The sequence below is a fragment of the Athene noctua genome, unplaced genomic scaffold (genome assembly GCF_965140245.1).
Source record: "Athene noctua unplaced genomic scaffold, bAthNoc1.hap1.1 HAP1_HAP1_scaffold_262, whole genome shotgun sequence".
Lineage (NCBI taxonomy): Eukaryota > Metazoa > Chordata > Aves > Strigiformes > Strigidae > Athene > Athene noctua.
This window is the reverse complement of record NW_027437727.1, coordinates 126,632-146,701: the sequence shown is the minus strand read 5'-3', so window position 1 is coordinate 146,701 and position 20,070 is coordinate 126,632.

The following is a 20,070-nucleotide window of genomic DNA, read 5'->3' as shown; positions in this document are numbered from 1 at the left end:
AGAAGGAAATCAGAAAATCGTTTGCTTTTGAGTGGGAAAATCCACAAACTGGGTCAAAGATGTAGTTGACATGGACAAGCCTCCCCCAAGTATTTAAAAATAGCCCGACAATCTTTGGGCATCAGCTGGTGAAGGAGCTTGAAATATGGAACCAGGATAGGCTGAAACCCGGACATTTACAGTAAGTGGATGATTACCAATTGCTGCAGAAGACAGATTTACCTGTATACAGGTAACTACTGACCTCTTGAATTTTCTGGGACGGAATGGGGACAAGGTATCCAGGAAGAAAGCCCAAATAGCGTATCAGACTGTGATATATTTGGACTTTGAGATTTCAAAAGGACAATGGCAATTAGGAACAGACTGTAAAGAAGCTATCTGTGGCATACCCAAGCCGAAAAATGTTCATGAACTGAGAGCCTTTTTAGGAATGACTGGGTGGCATCGCCTTTGGATAATGAATTACGGTCTAATAGCTAAACTGCTATATGAGGCCCAGAAGAACTCTCCTTTTGTATGCGGCCCAACACAACAAAGGGCTTTTACAGAGTTAAAACGTGCTTTAATGTCTGCACTGCCTAAGGACTTCCAGATTTAACCAAAGTTATTCAGGGGTTTGTCTGTGAAAAACAACGCCTTGCACTAGGTGTGCTGACTCAGAGGATGGGAAGCGGGAAGAGACCAGTTGGGTATTTTTCCAAACAGTTGGACACAGTAAGTAAAGGATGGCCTAATTGCCTTCAAGCAGTTGCTGCAACAGTGATGCTTATTTATACAAGAAGGCCAGAAATTGACTTTGGAAAAAAACAGTAAGAGTGTATGTCCCACACACGGTAGTAACTGTTTTAGAACAAAAGGAAGGACATTGGCTATCCCCGAGCAGAATGATAAAGTACCAGGTGGTTTTGACTGAACATGATGATGTGATTTTAAAAACAACTAACCTGGTATATCCTGCAGTGTTTTTAAGTTCCACACAGGAAGAGGGACAGCTGGAGCATGACTGCTTAACTACCACTGAACATGTTAATTTCAGTCAAGAAGATTTGAAGGATATGCTGCTAGAAAATCCTGACTGGGAACTGTACACAGATGGCAGTAGCTTCACGGAGCAAGGAGTCCGATACGCTGGACGTGCGCTAACAACAGATACCCCAGTTACAGAAGCAAGAGCATTGGCTAATACTACATCAGCTCAGAAAGCAGAACTTGATGCTTTCATTTGAGCCCTAGAATTGAGTGAAAAGAAGAAATTAAATATTTGGACAGACTCAAAGTATGCTTTTGGGGCAATACATGTTCACAGAGCTTTGTGCAAAGAGGATTATTGCCCTCTCAGGGATCAAATATTAAGCATCAAAATGAAATTTTACAATTATTGCGAGCAATTCAAAAACCAGATCACGTAGCAATCAATCATGCACTGTAAAGCACAGAAAATTGGAAATACAAAGGAAATTGCTGGAAATAATTTGGCCGAAGAATGGCAAGAAAAATAGCAAAGGAGCAAGCATTACAGATGGCATTAATTCCAACTAAACCAGTAACCCTTCCCAGGGAAAAAACTAAATAGTCAGAGGAGGATGACAAATTTGGAAAATTGCTGAATGCTAAGAAAAATTTAGCTGGATGGTGGGTAACCCCTAAGAGACAAGTGGTGGTTCCATCTCTTTTAACGAGAAAAATAATTCAGATAAAACACCAAGAATGTCACTGGGGTGTGGAAGCCTTAGTAACTCATTTACAAAAGCAAGTAGTATCGGTTAAAATGTTAACTGCAAAATGTGAAGTATGTTTGAAAAATAATCCAGAGATCAAGAAAAGGGTCCAAATGGGCAGACTAAAATCTGGAACAGAACCTGGAGATTATTGGCAGGTAGATTTTTCAGAGTTACCTAGACAAAATGGGTACCGATACATTCTGGTGGGGGTTGATACCTTTACAGGATGGCCAGAAGCTTTTCCCTGTTGTTTCACACAAGCAAAGGCAGTAGTAAAGCGGTTACTACAGGAAATAATTCCGAGATTTGGAGGCCCTACTGGAATTTCCTGACAGAGGTCCACACTTTGTTGCTGAAGTAATACAAAGTGTTTGCAACATTTTAGGAATCACTTGGGATTCACATACCCCATGGAGGCCACAATCCAGTGGAGAAGTGGAAAGAATGAATCAGACTCTAAAAAGAAAAATCAGCAAAATCTATCAGGAAACTAATTTAAAGTGGCCTCAAGCACTTCTATTGGCATTATTGCGAATTAGAGTACAACCAAAGACTGGTACCTCAGTCAGTCCTTATGAATTATATGGGAAACCGTATGAGTCCCCAGAACCAAATCCAAATATGCATGTGAAAAGGAAACAAGATGTGTATAAATATTTGCCTTCCTCAGGCAAAGCCATGACTGTGATTCGAAGCGCAGTGCGTATCTTTGGAGAATCCAGTGCACGACTTTCATCCAGGAAATTATGTCTATGTGAAGACGTGTACTTCCAAACCTCTGCAAAAACGCTGGAAGGGACCTTTCCAGATACAGTTAATCATCTTTACAGCTATCCAGATTGCAGAATGAGATGCTTGGATACATTATATGCAGGTGAAGGCGGCACCTACTCCATGGAAGATTATTAACCGAGATCCAGAGACTTTAAAATTGACTCTGAAACAGGTCTAATTTCTCATAACAGTTTGTGATAGTTGTTCTTATATTAGCTTGGAAGCTAGTGCTGGTGGGATCACGGGTTGATTTGTTGATTAGGAACAAAAGACAAATAGAAACATAGCAGCTGATCAGCATCCCTAAAGAAATACCCAAAGAAAATCTGATGTTATGATTGATTAAGGGATTTGCCAATTTGCAGGATGTCCCATGGATTACTGCTTGTTTACCAATACCAAGAGCAGTAGGTGAATTTGTTCCATGGGGAACCTTAACCATGAAACTGACCAACCTGGAACACAAAAACAAGACTTACTGCAAACAGAAACCTGCTGTTGAGCGGTATGAACAAGTAAAGGTTATCAGAAAACAGTGGAAGACGCCAGGCAAAGAAACAGATTGTAAAAAACTGTTGAACTATGATTTTATAACAGGATCCCGACACGGTGCCATAGCTCGGATTCTTCTTCCTGGCGTTCCAAATCCCCAGGTAGGATGGTGTTCCTATGATGAACAGATCAAAAACAATGTGAGCAGAAGCACCATGGAATGGCAGTGTAACAAAACTGGTCAAGTTACACAAAAGGACTCCGTATGGTCCACGTCCATATTCTCTCCGTTTCAGTACATGGCTAGAACTCCTTGGTGTTTCACTTGGGATGGAAAAGTGTTTGCAGTCCTACCCTCAGTAGACGATAAAGGAACTTCACTGAGAGAGAAAGAGGACAAAATAGTGTCATGGTGGAAACGTGAAAGAAAAGGTGTATGACTGCAGCTATGCAGATCTAATAATTCAAAGAATCCCTCCTTTGGTGGCTGCTTTAAAATTTGGCTGTTTTTGTCGAGATCTAAAAAATAAGTCTCAATTTAACCAGCACATTTACACCCAGGAAGGGAACCTTGTTTAGATGCAGAAAATCTACTGTTCAGAGTCTAGGACATTTAGTTTGGGCATTAAGTGATGGAACCTGAACAACTCATTTACCATTAGACAGAAAGGTGAAACAAATTATGTTAGGCATGCCAACATTGTGCCCAATTTAGAAAAAGTCTCCATTTAAAGGATCTTTAGAAAAACGTAAAATTACAGTGGATCAAGAGATCAGAAACAGATGACACATGGAATGAACCATCAACAGGAGTAAGAATTGGCTGGGGCCTTGAATCCCTTTTGAATCCCACAGCCTCATACAGAAATAGAGAATGGCTATATCAGTTAACAGGACAACTAGAAAAGGTAGCAAATGTCACAAAGAAAGGATTCAAGGAATTAAACATACAGTTGCAGGCAACTTCTAGGATGACACTCCAAAATAGAATGGCTCTAGACACGCTTCTACTTAAAGAGCATGGACTGTGTGGATATCTCAAGGATAAATTAGATCATTGCTGCATTCATATTCCAAATGTCACCCAGGATGTAGAGCACGATCTGGATCTGTTGGGAAAAAACAAGAAAGAAACTGAAAAGATATGAGAAGACATGTCAGAAGATTGGTTAGGTAAGATTTTTAGCGGATTAGGATGGAATTTGAGCTCTTGGCTACAATCCTTGATTAAAACTTTGTTTCTGTTACTAATTGTCTTTTTGATGATAATGCTGCTCTATGCCTGCCTAAAGAAACAATTTACCAGCAAAATTGCATTTAATCGTACAGTCATGAGAGAGGTTCCAGCCATTCCACCAGTATATAGTGCACCACCAGCATATAGTGAAACAGACACTAAGATACAGAGTACTACATAATACGAAAGTACTGGAATAGTTTTCAACAATTTCAAAGGGGGGAAATGTTACTGACTTGTTATTAAGTTCCTTGAGGATTTAATAGCGAAACTTCTAGAAAAATGAAAACATAGGAATGATTTTAATGTAAGGCAATGTTTACCTTTGCATATTGCACACTGACCCAGCAACCAGTGCTACTATGGAATCCCCTGTACAGCCCTGTACCAAGGCTGAAGAAGTGGTCAATAATCACCTAGTAGGTACGTTTAGAAGCTTAGATAATTAGGTGTGAGATTAAAGATAATTTTAAAGTAGTCATAGAGATGTCTAAACAGAAGTAGTTTATTACCTAAAATATATTTTAAGGAATGTATAGAGGTGTCAGAATTTAGAATTAATGAACACTAGGGAAAATCAACTGTAACAACTTGTAGGCCCATGCCAAGAAACAGTGAAACTAGGTGAAAGGTAATTCTGGCAGGGGGAGATCGTGACCAGCGACTCATACGCCACCGACCCCTATTACACACCAGACCCATCTCGAGACATTTCTGGGTTCTACTGCACAGAATTGGAAATAGGAGGAGAGTATGTTCATGATTTCTAGGAAATAGTATGTTTATGTATGAATACTTAATGAATACATATGAATAAATACTATGTACGATGTATGGTCTTAGTGCTTGGTGCACACTGTTGGTGAGAGCACTCACTCGCACACCTGGCTGTCCACAAAGAAGTGTCTGCTTACCTGCATCAAATTGGGGGCAAGAAGTTCCCTGATCCTGCTTTTCAGTAACAGTCAATTCACAGCGAGAAAGCAAGGAAGCGTGCAAGTTAAGCACAGCTACCTGCTAAAGCAATAGCCAAGTCAAAAATCCAAAAACTTTTTCCTTAAATACCATTCCCAAACTTTACATACGAGAACCCAAAGATTATTGGAAATACAACTGTGATGGGGCCTACATCAATTTCTGTGACCTTTAAATTTCAACACTAACAGCATGGGCATCTGAGCCTCTGTTCCCTGCCCTTGGCCAGCTATTCGATTCATTCATTGAGACATGTAGTGGCATATTTTTGTAAAATTTCTCTCTTTGTTATGCAGACTTTGGAACTGATTTGGGAAGAATCTCTGCCTCACAGCAAAATTACATGCCAGATTACAGTATGTAAGTGTGCTTTACTGAGCTTCCTTTACTATTTAGCACCGTTTTTTTCTCATATCTATCTCAAAAATAACTTACTAGTTTCCAAGCATCAGCAATTCTTCTATAAGAGTGTTTTCTGACCTGCCTATTCTAATACCATTCCTAAACCCAGCACATATATGTGACTTCACATTTGCTTGTACATTGTAGTTTCAAAGCAGTTTCTCATCCTATATGCTCTGATGTAGACAAAGTACCTGAATCCTTATTGAGCCTGTAGATCACAGAATCAAAATAAAATCTGCATTTCCAAATCACACTTCTCAAAGAAAATGTTTCATCGAGGGGAATTCTCCAGACAAAAACTCTGTCCATCCAGAGCAAGAAGAGACAGATCCTGAAGCAAGGCTGCAATACAAATCTAAGGTCCATGCAGGAGACAGGGCCAGCAACAAAGTGAGACAGGCACAGCTACAGTGTGCCTGGTGCGGGGGGCGGGATGTGCCCAGGGCTGACCTGAAACTGGGCTCCTGGGCAGGGGTGTGGGTGGAGGCTCCAGGTGAGGCTAATCAGGGTCACTGAGAGCTATTAGGGCCTACAGAGCCTGAGACTGAGTTTGTGGAACCAACACTTGCAAGAACTGAGAGTTTTCATTACATCTTTTTAAGGAGCATCAATTTAAAGATGTGATTATTTATTTGGCTTTTCCAGAGCAAGCAGATTTATGCTGAGAGCAGTGGGGGACCCTACAAAGTGTGTCTCTCTGCCTGCTTGGAGCTCAAAGTGATCAACATCATCATTTACTCTGAGAAATCTGGGCCTAGCAGTTTACCCTAACAAAGAGAGGTATGAGAAATACAAGGTTTGTCCCATCATTCATCATTTCTACCCACCAAATAAATAAGTAAGATAACCTTTAAAAGTTATGCATAACTGAATACTGAATTTGGTATTGTGGGAAATTCATATTTGACATATGCTGAAGAGTGGAAGGGTGGAATTTTTCAGCCATTTGTATACAGCTGCCTAGCCTCAATTAACCCTGCTTCCATCTGATTCATGGAAATAATCTGTCAGGAACTAAGAGGTATCATCACATTAAAAGTAAAATCTGACCTTCAGGAAACAAATAGAAATGCTCAATTCAGTATTGACAACTTACAGAAACTTACAGGAAATTCAAGGGTCTGGAGGATTTTTTTCCTTTTATGCATTAGGTCACAAAAATCTCATGAAAAACATCTGAGTCATTCTTGAAATCCATTGCATGATATTTGCTGGACAAGAGTAGAAACAATTTTTTTAAGAATTTTAAATCACATCAATTTTTTTAAGACAGATCTTGTCACTTCCTTGTACAGCTCTGAAACACTGCTACTAAAGGTCAGAGTATTTTAATACAGCGATGCCAAACAATGAAATGCATTTCCTGCCTACAAGTAAAGAGGAAAGCAGCACTAAATCTGCTAACTCCCTAGTTAAAACCCCCACACCATAGTACCAGTGTAAGCATTCCATGAATTTTAATGCTTTTACTGCATATACTGCAGCAGGGCAGCTGTATATGTATAAAACAGAAACACTTTTCCCTAAAACCTCAGTTGCTTTACAAATATGTGAGGTGGCTACAGAAAGTGCACAGCACACAGTCAGGCTGACCCAGAGCCATCTGCTGGGAGCACAGAGTCTTAAGCAGCAATGAAAACAACCTTCTGGATCCCACCGAGTCCGGCAGGATTTCTTGCCATAAAGAGAGGTTTATTGGCAGCACCTCCCATCCTCCCCAGCTGCTAACAACATCCTCGCTGTTTCATTTGAAATGGAAAATACGAGCATGTACAACATCCTTAGTCAGTGTCATTTGATCTAGAAGAAAAGTGAATTTTCAGACAAAAAGAAAAACAACATATACATTCAAGCCAGGCCAACTCCATTAACAATGAAGTTTGCTGACTTTACTCCTTTACATACAATTGGTGCATTTTAGGAGATTAAAGAGGAAACACATACCTGTGCACACGTTTCTTCCGGAGACCTGATGCTACTAAACAAAGTGGGGAGGTCTAGTGTGTAAACTGGAAACTTTTCCAGGGTGTGTATTACTGCAGGTGCCAGATGAGAAGTGTGCCCATATCCTGGCTCTCCGACTAATAAGAACTGTGGCCTGCAAGATGTCGGCTGATCATAAGCATTTCTGGAACAGTAAGGAGAAAGTAAGTTTGAAAATGGAAGTGATGACTAGACACACAGAAGTTAAAAGTGTTTTTTCCTACGCACTTTTCCCTTTTGGCAAATACTCTTCATCTTCAAGCAAATAATAAGGCGGTCTGTGATCGGGAAGACCATCACAGCCCATTTTGTTACAAACTGGTACATACTTGCCCTAAGAAAACCTGCCAACCCGCAGCACGTCTGCTCTCTGCTGGGCGAGGTTGAGTACCAGCTCTTAAATCCCACAGGGGGACTGTCCAGCTCAATACACACATGATAACTGGTCAGTAACCTGCTATGGGGGATAACAATTCTCTTCCAGCACCTAGCAATCTGGACCTCTTCACTGCCCCTACACACCAGTTCTCAGCAGGTCTTGAGTTTAAATAACCATGAGATCTCTACATTGGTCAAGTTTAGCTGAAATTTGGCCATAGCTACTGGAGATGGTGGGAAAGAAGGGACAGAAGCCCATTTTTAGACAAAAATTAACACGGGCACTGAAACACATTAGCTGTTATCTGAAGTACACAATTGGACTGGTTTCAAGGGGTATACTGAAGACATAGGAGATTTATATTTATTCAGTCGCTCTAATTGTTTCACTTTGAATTGTGCATTAATTTCCCAGTCGTCTTGCTTTACTCGCACAAAACACATTTGTGAACAGCATTTGCTTTTTCCACCCCAATACTTTTGGAAGCTTTACTGGATGATGTCAATGACCCTAGAGACCTAACCAAGCTCAGCAAGTCCAAAGATTTTCTGGACAGCACAGTGACAGACAGTCATAAAAATAACTGACCCACAGTGACGACAGGAATCTATTTTGTCATATCTTGGCTTATGCAACTTCCACAGTAAAATGTCAAAAGTTTAACACAAACTCAGTAGGCAAAAGGTAGAAAATGCAGACATCATTGACATTTTTCTCACAGTGGTTCAACAAACCATTTCTCAGTTTTGTTTCTGCTACATGATTTCCTGCTGGTTTCACAATCTGGGAAGGCAGAAGGTCAAAAGATGGCTACACCAATCCATAGGGGTTTTTTAGCTAAAAGGACAGACAGAACACTTCTCTGGTCTGGAGTCTTTCAAGGAATACCAAGGGTTAAGCCAACACGTTCTAATAGTCTGTGGACCACTGACTTGGGAAAAGAGGGCTGGGCTGGTCAGTTTAATCGGTCATGACAGTGTACTCCATCCGTTAGAACATGAGTACCCAGCTGGATCTTCACGCTTACTTCTTGCAAATACTGATCACCCACCCCCCGCAACAGCTCGACTCCTTCATCTACCACCCCTCGCACCAAAACTGTTTACAGACCCAGACATCTTCAAAATGGAAACATAAAGGGGATAAACGTTTACCTGCTGAAATTCAGGAGGTTTTCCTTTTCTCTAGCGGGTGTATTACAAGCTGGCTCATCTTCAAAGGCAGATGGCGCCTCCTCATGGCTGTCAATCACATCTCTTAAACTGTCTGAAAGACAAGACCAGTTTGTTAACCTTCCTGAATAGTCCAGAGCTTGCTCTCCCATTAACAGAGCTAGTTCTAAATCAGTGCTGGAAACCACTCGTATTGGAGGGCACGAGCTGAAAGCTGTTTTCTGAGGAGTTCCTTCTACCACAGATCTAAGGAGACTGTACGAGTCTCTACAAAGCTGTCCTATATCCCATGATTTGCATAAGCTATTATCCCTCTGTCGGTGAAAACCTGGAGGCCCTTTCCTTAGAATAAAGACGATTAGCAACAACTTCTGTATCTCCTGTAGCAGGTTCCCCCACTGGACATGGGGCAAGTAAGTGGATGCCATGTCTCAGACTAGGGAGTCAGACTACAGAGACCAACACATCTGCTCAAAAAAGCTCCTTGAAGGTCGGTGAAAGAGGAGAGAAGGGAAAGGGGGCAGCAGGGAGGGGATGTAATTACCAGTCCCCGAGCCTCTCTGCTTTGATTTTGTTGATGGGGTTTTGTCTCTGTTTTACCAATGCAAATATATCTCCCAGCTCTACTGGGAGCAATGCTGGTGCAACATTCTCCAGGAATTAGCATCATAACCAACTAGTCACAGATTTCCATTAATCAGGAGCAGAGTGACCTTATACATTTATTTGCTCACACCAACTGACAGACTAAATCTGATCAGGGTTGATGCAGTCACGAGCATGAGCTTACATATGCTGTGCAAGCCAAGCCCTGAAGCATCCACTCCTAAAACATTCTGATCTCATGTGCAAGTGTACAGTGGGATCCATAAACGTTTCAATCCAGAGACTATGGTTAAAAGTCACAACACCTAAACCAGTATCTAGCTTAAACCACTTGTCTTGTGGTCCTGACATTCCTCCAACAGGAATAAGCAGCATTCAGGTAAAAATACCCCTGTCTCCCCATTTAAACATTGATTTTGAAAGAGGGGCCTCGTACATTAAACTTTAGATCCATCTCTACAAATTACAAAGACCATGTTAGCTACTGTCAGAAACAGGGTGCTCTAGCGGAGAACGCACAGCGCTCCACTCCAAAGGGCGAGTCGCTCGCAGCTCCCAGGCAGCGCTGTGCACGTGCGTATTACAACATTCTACTGTCGTTACAGCCAAGAGGTTTGCCTGTGTTGATTGCACAAACCAGAACTTTTGCCCTGGCAGAATTGTAAAGAAGTCGATGTTCTTGTACCTTGCTGTTGGTTCTTCTTCAGTGCAACCTCTGTGTGGGGAAATACTTTCTGCAAGGCTCGCAGAATTTCTGCTAGTGTGTTTTCATGCAGTGGTTTGGAAACAGGGGGTAGCAGTCGCCCAGGCGAAGTCACAGCCCTCTGTGAAGCTGGAACAATCTTCTGCATAGCCATGACAAAATCCTCTGCTCTTATTTTAATAGAGGTGACATCTAACTGCAGCTTCTCACGACTTTCATATATGTGAGGACAGCAGCGGCGCAAAGCACAGAGGGCAGTTTCGGCACATAAGGATTTAATGTCAGCACCACGGTATCCTAATAAACAAAACAAGAAGCAAATGTTAGGTCAGTCTCAGGCAACACAGAAGTCAAGGTCATGGTTTCTAAAGTGCAACACTAAGAGACTTTGTATACAGCCCAAAATTAACTGCTTAAGAGAGAATGTAGTGACTGCACTGCGGAGGAGTTTTGTTACGTGGCTCGCAGCTTGATATCCTGCACTTGTGAAGCAGCCTCACAGTCAAAACTTTGCTCCCAAGAAAGATGCCCAAAACCCATTCTACGTTCTGATGGACAAAAAGAAAATCAAAAGCCAAGAAGCATCTGACTTTGCTCCCCAGATGTGCCAGCTGCCTCACTGCCTCACTCTGCGGCACGGCACAGGAGCTGGGGTACCACCTGGCACAAGCCCAGATTCCTTGGGACTCAGTCACACACAGTAACTCACTTTGGTTTCAAAATTACCAACACATTTTTCAGCTAGCTCTTCAAGAAACACGTCCGATGGCTTAGGGTCCCAGCCTTGCGTGTGAATCTTTAAAATCTCCTTTCTGGACTGGAAACAGATTAGTTGCCTTTCAGTTTGTCCTAAGTTTTCTCTTAAGAATACCTCAAAAATACAAAACAAAACCACAAAGACCCTCACAATAATATAAACAACACTCTTCTCCACTAAACTTTTAAGAATTTGAAAGCTCAGTTAATATGCTCTCAGCTTTTTCAAGCAGGACATTTAATCATTCTCAACTTGCTCCACTAAACTCTTCCTGGGGGTCTGCAGGGAAATCAAATGCGTTTAGAGCTTCCATAAAAAGCCAGTTTCCACAAGTATGAGACCTACTGATCCTGAGGAAGAACTGGTAGTAAAAAAAAACAAAACCAAAAACCCCCCCAAAACCTCATTTGCAAACAAGAGACTTTTCACCAAAGAAAATTCTCTCAAATTTAGCAAAACTTCATGGTGACAGTCTCATTGGTTCACCAAGTTTGCTTTTCTGCCGGTTCATTCAGGGAAAAGAGTCCTAGCACGACCTTTCAAATTGCTACACTTGTAACAAGGAATAATAATTCTGACTCAAACTACTGTCACTGATCCAGAAAATGTCAGATGTTGCCCATCCTCATCACCACTGAGCAAGACTTTCACTGGAGTGTTTCCTGGTACACAGGTTAATTGTGGCAGATTTCTACATTTCTTCCACAGTAGGGAATAACATATTTGATCTGTTCCACGGCACCCCCTCTCCTGTTGCTGAAACCAAGAAGCGAGAGCAAGAATGCTTCAGGCTGAAAGTGCCTAAGTGGATTAAATAAGTAAGCCAGCATGAACCGCTTCGGGAATAAATCATTTTCTTTCACTCCCACACCTTGATAAACCTTTTTGTTATCAAAAAGGGAATGCTTGTGTGCATTCTTTCAAAGATGAGAGAGCAGCAATTTATAACTAATGCATACAACATTCAATCTTTCTTAAACACTTCCTTGACTAGAAGCATCCCATTTTCTTGGCTGGTTACAGCGAAACCAAAACTAATTCTACAACTTCGCTGAAGTCATCTTCATCATAAACATTCAGGACCAGATCAGACCTCCAGAGCGCAAGACAGTCTCTCCAATATCCCTCTTTTGTCCACATTGTACAATACTGGTTCTGACTTTCACTGCTCCGTGATACTGCATCGTTACATGGTTTTGTTATAAAGATGGACTCTGCCACATTAGCATTAAGACTGAGCTGAAGTTCTCACCTCGTTATCTGGCAAGCTGAAGAGGAGCTCTCGTTCAAAGCATCCGGTCTTCGTAAAGCAGGATCGATGGCATCCCGTCTGTTGGTGGCTCCGATCACCACAACCTCTCCTCTGCGGGCCAAGCCATCCACGAGTGCCAGAAGCGTTGACACAATAGAGCTAACAGGAAAATATCATTTTCATTCGCTGGTTTAGTAAATGTTGTTACCTTCTACATGACCTTCTCCAACGATCACTCCAAAAGGACAAGCTTTTAATTGATTTTTTTAACTGATTAGTGACTCATTTGAAGACAAACAAAAATAGATAAGGTAACACAAGCCTTGTGCTGATCTCAAGCTTAGTAAATTGTTTTCAGTTCTTGTTTAAAAATCACCAGAAATTTAGTAGCATTGAATTACTAGTTTTCAGGATAAATGAATGTGTCACAAACTTAAATAGGTTGTGATCTTCTTTTCACAAAGATCAAGCAGCTTCTATGTAGGTACCAAAAAAATGTACTACCTGTGAATTTGGTCTTGTTTGCTGCACCACACAGGAGCAAGAGCATCTATCTCATTAAAGAAAATAATTGAAGGTCGCATCTGGTAGGCCTGGAATGAGAACACAGGTATATTGACAGAAGAAAACCAGCACTATTTTAAAGGGAAAATGGACGAAAAACGTTATGGTTGGAAGGTTACAGGAACTAGATTTTTCAGACCAGCATCAGGGATCTCTACTAACTGAATGAATGGAGTAAGTGGCACAAGTAACAGAAGACAGTGGCCTCTGTCAACCCCCTGAGACTGGGTGACAGGAAACAAGTCACACCAGTAGTTTTTACAGCTCTTCAGCAGCCCCTGAGAACCGAGTCGGCACTTAATTCAACTACAGGTTCTGGAAGCAAGCTTCTGTTATGAATTTAAATGACCGTGCTTTTTGCCTGCATCTCCTTCCCTCTGATCTAAAGCCACCATCTCTCTTGCCTCTTGAAACCCTTTTTGTGGCTGTTATTTGGGAGGGGTTTTTGGGGTTCTGTTTTGGGGAGTTTTTTGGTGGCAGAGGGTGTGGGTTTGCTTTGTGAGGTTTTCTTGTTTTGTTTTATTAATCTTTCCCAGCACACCTCAAGATTTCAAGCTCCCGAAAAAACCCACTGGAAAAGGAAACCCTGACAATCCCATTTCAGTAGAAGGAACTGACAAAACACGAAAAGGCGTAAACTGTTCTTTAAAAATACTGACCACAGAAAATTACAGTTACAACTCGGACGGAACACATGGCACATTTCAACCTTACTTTATCAAATAATAAACAAAGCTTTCATTCAGATTCACCCACCCATTTACTCAGGCAGTCAGTACCTTTCCTCTTAAAAAAGGCTCTTCTCCTGTCACCTTGGCTACATTCGTTAGCAAGTGTAAGTAAAAAAACCCGCACAACTCTTCTCTCCTAAGCAAAAGACTTCTTCTCTACAACAGCAGCAACAGCTGAAGTGTGAGAAAAGACAAAACGGATGGAAGTTTTGTGTTCTTACACAATTCAACAAGGCAGCAAACAAAATTAATAAAGAGGATAACAGATGTACAAAACCTTGAGAAAAAAGTCATAGTGTCCCAGAAGGACACTTCCCAAACTGCTGACAAACCAACAGGGGTGGTTACAGCATGGGGGAGCCAAACAAGAACAAACTTCAGTGAAGCATGAGACCAGGCTCTAACATTAATCACCAGTTTGTTTTTCAGTGATGCACTGCATATTCATTCTTGTTTTCACAAGAAGCAAGATTTGATAGTAAAGCATTTCATTCTCCTTCAGAAAGCTTTAAGTTCCTGAATTTGGTCTCTCAGACCATCCACTGCTGATGATAAATGAGGACAAAGTCTAAAGCTGGGAGGGTATTGGGCATTTCCAGATAATCACACTCTTCATCTAAATAAAAAAAAAAAAACCAAAACTAACCACCACACCGCTCTTTCAAAGAGAATTCCAATGAATAAAGAAGCAAAACACTGAAAGATTTTATTTGTACAATTTGTAGTAGTTTTAAGTTACTGAAAGAACTTAAAGTCCTATTTCAATATCCACAATCGAGTTTTGCTGACCAAGAATATGTAAAGCTAACAATTAAATCTCTAATAATTTCATCTCATAACACAGAACTAATTCAGCTGTGTCAGAAGCAGACACATTCTTATTTTAGCCCAAGCACAAACACCCACTGCAAGGGTCTAGTTGCAAGTCCTATCAACTGTAAAATGGGTACCTGGGCCCTTGGAAAAAAAAAAAAAGTAAAAAAGAGTCAGTGGGAGAGACAAGTGGACTTCCAAGCAACAAACTACAGGTGACTACCAGCAGGTAATCCCTTCCTGCTTATAAACTAATCAAGTTGCCTTGTACATAGAACTCAAAAGAAAAACACCACAACCCCACCTTTTAAAAAGGCAAGGCACCTTTGAAGTGTATTCTCACCACACAATCTTTGAACCCACACATATTCTGGATTCAATCCGTTTTCAATCAATCACTTTTTGCTACTGCTAAAAAACGCCATCAGTGCTGCTGAAAATTCTGAAGCATGGAAATATATTGACACCTCAGTCAAATATTCTCCAGAAAACAAGTGAATTATAGTTTTAAACAACCTCTCTTACCTTGGCGTTTGAACTTTCAATCTCTCAAGGAATTCCGGGTAAAACAACAGAAAAACAACCATCTCTCTTAAAGCTGCAATGTGGTCAGAAAGACAACCCACACCATCAAATCAGACCTAAAGAGAAAGTCAACAGAACACATTTCTGCATGATGAGGTTCCGTCAGAAATCACACATCAGCACAAAGGGAACGTTCTGGGCCGTTTTCAAATTGCTCCAGAGAAAACTGTAAACCAAGGTGGTTGTAGACAAAACATTACTGAAAGCTTTTACAAACACTGGAAGCATCTCCCTGAGACAATGAACTAAAAATACTCACCGAACAATCTATTTGCATTGGATCACCATCAGACAGAATTGCTCCAATTCTCATTCAATCCCTGGGAATTCCCTTTAATTCGTCTTTCCCCAAGTTTACTGGAAGACACCTGGTTTGAATGAAGGAGAAAGAGAAAGGCGCTTTCTAACTCAGGATGCAGCTAGAAGGTTTTTGCTTTTAGGAGGATGGCAAGTGAATGCAGAAAACCTTACGCATGTCCATAAACTTCCTAAATAGCTAAATATTCATTTAAATGGGTTTACATTTAATATCCATGAGCAAATAAAGGAAAACGGTCACTCCAGACATTGAGCTGTTAATTATTCTCACACCTCTTTGCACTTACGAATATTCACACCAGCATGAATGCAAGAAACAGCTATTCTGTACGTGGAGACCGTGAACTGACCTTGACTTGTGTGATGGAAGAACCTCCCAAAACACACTGACATCTTTCAGAGATTTTACACTTAGAAAGTTACAGCCCAAGGGGTTACTTATTTCTGTGCAGATTAACATTAGAAAGGCTACCCACCACTGCTCCTACTTGCTGAGGACTTTGGGATATACGTGCCAGAAGAGACACGTCTGAAAGACATCAGGCTGAAAACTCATCTATTAGGTTGTCCTTAAAATAGTTTTTCGAGAGCATCTCTTATGTAACAAAACCTCGGTCACTTCCTCTATTTATATAAACATTTTCTGCTATGGTGGTTTTCTTCCTGAATAAACCTCTGCAAAGCACAGTAATTAAAACATGACATAAACGTTCCTCACCCCATTCCTGCCTAGAAAACAAATTGCTTATTAAAAATCAATTCAAAAAAATAAATTCTGGAGAGTCCAGTTACAGCTGTCAGTACCAACAGATCCGATCAGATATTGCCATCGTTTTAAAAGTGTACAAGGTGAAGAGGATAGCACTTCAGTTAAGCAGATGCAAACCCCTCCCAAATTCTCCAATTTCATTAACTTTCTTAAATCTGTTACAGCTGCATTTCCCACCCCTCTCATGCTGCTCTTTGTCACCAGAGGAGGATGCGGAATCACTCTGGTGGGCTGCCTGTCTGTCTGCAGACACAGAAACAAGCAAGCAACAAAACTGAGGTACGCCCTAAGTCATTTCAAAATCTAAGTGAATTCAATCTCAGAATTTACTTTGAGATCTATTAAGTTTCCCAATCACTGCACTCTTAAGATCCAGTGTCAAGTTACATTACGTGGTTTTCCTTGTGACAGCAAAATTTAGTTTTTCTTAGGAAGGTAAAATGTTTAACTAGTTCATTGTGTCCAATCTCTTTCTCTCACACACAGTGAGTTTCACTTGGCATTACGTATCCACTCCGAGAAACAGAAACTTTAACTTATTTAAAAATTGGGCTTCAAACCCCTGCCTTCTCCTTTCAAGGATGCAAACCAAAATGCTTCCTTCTCTCTAGCAAGAGACCCCATTCTCCCTGCTCTAACTGGCTACAGGATCCAAAATCCTGTTGTCATTACTACTGCAATTCATAAGCTCATTTAGCATTTTTCTTGTTTAATGTTAGTTTCATACAGAAACATTAACTGATTCCAGAAAGAAACCAGAATCAGTATTTGGGCGATTTAAAAAAAAAAAAATTAAAACCTCCATACAGGTTCTCCCTCTAACTCAATTACCTTCAATTTTAAGAAAATAATCTGTATCCCTCAAGATTCAATAGTCTACGATTTTCAGACAGGTATTTTGGCTTCAGTTCCAGAATAAAAAAAAAAAATCTCACTTCCACAATCTCAGCCACAACCTCCCTAACCACCTTATCACTGCTAAGGTAGCATCAGTGAAAAGGCAGTAAAACTGCCTTCTAAAAAAATCTAATGGCTAATAAAAAGTATAGCCTCCCCTCCTCAAACATTCCTTGTCTTTATACCCTCAGACAACAGCAAACATCCTACTATTAACCTGCAATTACCACCAGTACAGAAACCCTCAAAAGCTTTATTCAGTGACGTGACTGACAGCACTATTGAAAAAGAAGAACTATCACTATTCTACAGAAGAACTAAACACCAACCTGTTATTTCTTCCAGAAGACCCTCGTGACTGACTGTTTCTAAAGGAACACCCGTCAGGTGAAGACTGGCCCAAAAAACACATCTTACATTGGTTTGGTTCTGTTGAAAGCAATGAATTTACAGCACTGCTACAAACAAAGCAGTATAGCTAAGGAGGCAGAAGATGGAATGTGTTTCACCCATCTCTAATTGCAGAAGTGGTGTCAAGTGATTTGGGGAAGGGGATTTTTTTTTTTTAAATCAATGCACAGTAGAAGTGAAAACACACACCCCTGCTTTTTAAGAACTGAAAAACACAGGAGTAAGATTATCAAGTATGTTTAATTACTGTTCTTTGAAGGATACATAGGTCATTGTTTGACCCAAAATCAACAGCAAGTGTGCCAAATGGCAAAGAAGGATAACGTGCACAGGATACATGCATTTCAGAACATTTACTTGCAGAGTAAAGGTAAGAAATGTCAAGAGAAGTTGAGTGTGTGTATATATTCTCATTCCAAAAAAACCTCACTCCTATGCAAGAAGTTAGCTTGAAGAGGAGCTGTGCATGTAACGTACTTGCCATTGGAGCTTGACAGCGCTCAACGGTTTTTCTCTGTCGAAAGGCGAAGGGCTTCCGAGTGTCTTCACCACCACCTTCCGCCTCGCCACCTTCTGATGGAACTACTGTGCAGTGACATAACATTAAACGGGTTTGAAGTACTGTGGCAAATTAAATTAAAATGCACTACTCAGATGCCTACGTGCCCAAAGTGTCACCAGCCCTTTTTATCTCCCTGCCCGTCTCGTCCCACTCTTGTTCCTCCCCAAATTACCTCAACCCCTCCCTTGTCCCGCCTTTGCTTCCTGCCCTAAAGATCCCATAATAAGTCCTGTGCAAACTGCGCTTCCCCTGCCTCCCACAGTATGTCCCACCCCTGGGCAGTAACCCCTTAGTCCAAAAGGTGACTGGAGAGCTGCTCCCAAGGACTCATCCACACGGTTTCACAGCTGCACACCGGGGCTGACGGCTCTCCTGGGACAGCCCTGGGAGGGGCCCAGACAAGGCAGCTGCTCCTCCTCGATTTGGGTCCCTGCCTCTCACTGTGCCCCCTTGGGCTCGTGCATCGAGGACTGCGATGGGCTGATGGCCCTGGGATGGGCCTGGCAGTAGCCCAGCAGGGCATTGTTTGGGCTCCCCCTCCTGCCACTGTCTCAGAGCTCTCTTGCGCGTGCGCAGAGATCTATCACAAAAATCTAACACTGATCGGCTCAGCTACTGCCAATCCTCTTCTGTCCTTAAGTACAGTCTCACCCCCTTCTTTTCCATCCAGAAAACTCCTGCAAGGGTCATTGCACTGACTGCCTTCATCACAGCTACTGCACTCCTTAAAACAAAGTTTCCCCCCCTCACTTCAAACATCAAGTTAAGATGCCTTTTTATGATTTAACCTTATTCCTCATGGTATTTCCACAAACACCAGGATGGCAGCTCCTAACAGCCCGGACGGCAGCTTCCACCGACTGCTGCTAAACACAAAAAGGAATGCCGCTATCTTCTCCCCTGCCGATCTTCATGCTCAGGAGCTTTCCATACACCCTTGACAGCCCACCTAACTTCTGCAAAACACTCTCGTTGTGCTGCTCAACACCAGGAAAACTGTCCTGCTCCTGCTGTAGTAAGATCGGTCTTCCTTATTCTGAGTAACACCGTCCATTGCTTTCTATTCCCACCTGTCCACAGCCGTCTGTTGCCTTTTATCTTGTAAGCATTTTGGAAAGGCATCCTATTTTTGTTCCCTTCTGAATGCCTGTTCTGAGCTCACTACACTACAGTCCTAGAGTACGTGACTATGGCTTGTAACGTCAACACCAATACGGAATTCTTCAATAGGTGAAAAACATCCAGTAGTTCAGCTCATCTCAATTGTTTAAGACAAGGCTTTAGGCTAGAGCGTGGTAAAGAAAATCTAAAACAGAACTAACCTACAATGTCATCTGGCTTCTCACCTATTTCTCTGTCACCTGTTTGGATTTCCTCCTCTCCTTGGGAGTAAATATTGAGGTTTTCCTAATGAGAATAAACAAGAAAGATCAGTCACAAGTGTGCAGAAAGCCTAACATGGGCATATTTGGTGCCTCTATAGTAACATTACCAAGGCACTCCATATACAAAAGAGATTCAATTAAAGTACAAGAGAGAATAGGAACATCATTCTGGCACCCAAGATTTCAGCACAAGAATTTCTGCTCTAAAATAGGCCTTAGGACACAAGGAAGCTAAATACTTCTCCAGACACAAAACCAAAGCATATCTATCAATCATTCACACGTTAATAATCCAAGAGTGTGGCAGAACCCAGGAAAACACAATTCCCAGCGGACAAAAAAAAAACCAAAACGCCCAACCCAAACCAAAAATCAGACAGGCATTTCAGAGATGATACACAAAGTACTAGGGGTAATCCTGGTTTCATCAGAAAAAAAACCAAAAACTTAAAAAATGGAATTCAGATCTAAAGAAAACACTCTGGAAGTAGGCTATGAAGATGCTTAAAAAATGAAGTACCTGTCATTCAAAAGGACAGCAAGATGCTCTACTATGAAGATGTCTCTGCACCTGGC